Here is a 3586-nt window from a genome sequence, read left to right on the forward strand (position 1 = left end):
GCTACGTGTAAGTCAGTGGCCAAGTCTCCATAACCGCGGAGGTACGGCGATCCGAATCGATTATACTCAGCTGAGGATCTCCGATCACATGACATATGTAGCACTTAACCCTTGCATATGTCAACCCACCACCGAGTTTCTTAAGACCAGATCAGGTTCACGCAAACCGAGATCATAGATACACCGCCGTCCAGCCTCTTGCCACGGAGGGTACACGCTACTCTCGCCACCGCTCCACGCCCATTTCGTGTTATCTTATTCTGGCCTTAGTCTACCCGAGGCAAAGCTTACCCATGACGAGGCATGTGACCAGTTAAAGGGTCCTCGGTCAGCAGGCCTACATCGACAAGGTCCTTAATCGACTCAGACGGAGACACTACACCGAGACTCTCTTCTCGTGCAAGTCACCTGCCCGGTCTCAGCTTAATCATTTAACCCCAAAGGTTGGTACCTGGCAGAGGTACATCTTTTTCGATGTTGGACCCATCATGGCCATGATGGATCCACCATCAAGTTTTGTTTTCAAAAACATCCCAACCACTTTTGCCACATCATATTTTGTAAAAACAAAACATTTTGTTTTACTAAAGCAAGGCTAAGCATCCAAAAATATTTTGTAAAACGGTGACCAAGGAAGGTAATCAAATTCAAGGAAGGTAATGCCTGAATTGTTTTAGCAATCAACTCCTATCACCTAATGCATCAAGCAAGTGAAAAAGGTTTTTAAAACACAAGGAGGTGGCGAATGCACCGGGGCTTGCCTTTGTTTATGGGTGAGTCAGGCTCGGATCCACAAATATCGAAGTAGAAACAATTATCAGCCTGAGTTTCCAAAGGTGGTGGTACTTGCTCTTCAGTGGCTTCCACTTCTTCCTCGTGTTCTAATCATAACCATACATGTGTATATAAGAATGAATGCCATGTAATGCTTATGAGAGTGGGAAGATAATACAAATTTATTATCTAGGTCTTGAATACAACTTTCCTTCACGGAACTCCGAGAACTTAGGGTTTCCGGAGTCAGTAAAGGAGTTCATAGAGCAGGGGTGGGGGTTTTGGGGTTCTAAGTATCAAACAAGGTCTAAATCAACCCAAACTCTACCCAAGGCCTCTAAATGATGTTTGGAGTTCATATAAAAAGTTTGAACATTTTTGGCATTACTATTAATTCTCTAAAATTCCAGAACTATTTCTTTAAGCTATTTTAAACGCCTTAAAATTCCTTATTTAACCTAAAAATCATGAAACTATTTTTATTAAATTCTAGGGAAAATAATAAGCCTAGGAAAATTGGTTTCACAATTTTATGAATTTTCTACAATTTTTAACAAATTTCTAAAGTTCTACTGAAAAAGAAAAGGAAAAAGAGTGAATAGTGTTGGGCTGATTCTAGCCCAGTCGGCCCAGACCGAGGCAGAAACGCGCCCGCGCGCGCGCCCGCGCTGGCCGTTTTGCACAGAGGACCCTGGGTTTTTGGTTAACTGAAAACGAGTTCCTATCACTGTTTCTTGTGTCACTGACAGTTTACAGAAAGCTCCCTCGGTTTCTTTTTCTTCGTAGAGGGAAGTCCTCGACGGCGTCGAGCGTGGAGAGGCTCCGGCGAGCTCCTGTACTGGCCAAATGGGGCTATGACCGGCGCTCCCGAGCGGCTAACACTCAATTGAACTCTCCCCGAATGATTCCCCTAAGTTAATTTCTCATTTGGTAAACTATCCTGCTCTATCCACGTGAACCGCGAACGATGAAGAAATGGTACGTGTTCCCGGCAATCCCTGGCGGTCCGGCTCAATTAAAGGGATCGAGGAGCATCACCATCACGTAAGGATGCTAGAACAGGAACAAGAAGGTAATGAGCAGACCTAGGGAAGGCTGGCCATGGTAGGGTGTGGTTCTCGGTGGTGGAGAGGGATTTGGGGCGAATTCAAAATTCGCGAGCTCTGGCGAAGGACTGCTAGCGATTAGCGGTGGCTGGGTGGAGGATGACCTTGCGGAGCTAGCGGGGGCTTCAATTTATAGGGCTCTTCGGCGGTGACCGTGAATTTGGGCGTTGATGTGCGGCGGTCGGAAGTGAGGAAGAACTCTGGTGCAGTGAACACGTGTTCACCGTCGTGGCAGTAACTCCGGTGGTCGACGGGGAGTTTAGAGGGAGTCACGGCGATGCGGTGGCGTGGTTAGGACACGTGGCACAAGGCCGGAAGGTGGCGGTGCACCGGCGAGCCAATCTGCCCAGCCGCAAGGTAGAAAGGGAAGCCCCGATGAGTCACCGGAGTGACCTCCAGCTCACCGTCGGCGAGGATCCTTACCCCGCGACGTTATCAATCCACCCCGCACGCGAATCTTAAGGCCGGCGACGCGAATCGCGGTGGAGGGGTGATCGACGGCGGTGAAGTGCTCTGAATCCCCCCCCGATAGCACTGTACCATGGCAATGATGTTCAGGCACTCTGACATACCATTTTGGAGCTTGGTTTTCTCTCAATTTTGAATGACAACTCAACACAAGCTCAGCATCAAAGTTGTAATGCTACATATCAGCTACAAATTTGTTATAGGAATCATTCTCAAACTTGCACTGGATCTTAGGTGAATTGGCTCTCAAACTTGGATCCAAGTCACTGCCTATCTGAAATTCAGACTGAATCAGCCTGACAGCTTGACTTCAGGCCTGCTTATCTCCAATATTTTCTTAACAACAATGCTTACACTCTTAAGCAAAGTTGTTCTCCTATAATTGGGCTACAATCTTGATGTGGTGACCTAGGGCAAAGACCCTTTTGTTTAGAAGTTACAAGGTCACAAAGATGAGCACATTACACTGAAATTCAGACTTAGTCAAAAGAGTTCAAATGTAGCTCTTTTGCAAATAAGTCCAAACTCAGGGTTTAGCTTGCAAATTCACATATGAGTGACCCAAATGACTTAAGACACTTATTTAACTTGGTTTTTGCACTTTAGTCGAAAAGTGGACTAATTTTGCACATAGGTCCCTAGGGTTTGGTTTTAGGGTTTTCTAGGGTTCCAATTAGGGTTTCTGGTATCCCAGGGGTATAAAAGTGATTCAAGTTCATTTTTGGGAACATTTTGTGATCATTCCCCTAAAGCTTTTAGGTTTTCTTAATTTGGGTTATGTCTTACCCCTTTAATCCCTATTTAGGGTTAAGTTCCTGTCGGGGACCATAATTAGGGGTACCCTCAAGACGCCTAATTCTCAGCTGGTAACCCCCATCAGCATAAAGCTGCAAAGGCCTGATGGGTACGATTAAGTCAGGGATCAGTCCACACGAGTGACTCGATCACGCTTCACCCGAGCCTAGCCTCGGCCAAAGGCAGCCGACCTCGAGAGACTTCCGTCTCGCCCGAGGCCCCCTTTTTATGGCGGACACATCACCGGCTTGCCCGAGGCCTTGGCTTCGCTCAGAAGCAACCTTGACTAAATCGCCGCACCGACTGACCAAATTGCAGGGGCATTTAACGCAAAGGTGGCCTGACACCTCTATCCTGACACGCGCCCCCGGCAGAGCCGAAGTGACCGCCGTCACTCCACTGCTCCACTGGCCAGTCTGACAGAAGGACAGCGCCGCCTGCGC

The sequence above is a fragment of the Zea mays genome, chromosome 1 (assembly GCF_902167145.1).
Source record: "Zea mays cultivar B73 chromosome 1, Zm-B73-REFERENCE-NAM-5.0, whole genome shotgun sequence".
NCBI lineage: Eukaryota > Viridiplantae > Streptophyta > Magnoliopsida > Poales > Poaceae > Zea > Zea mays.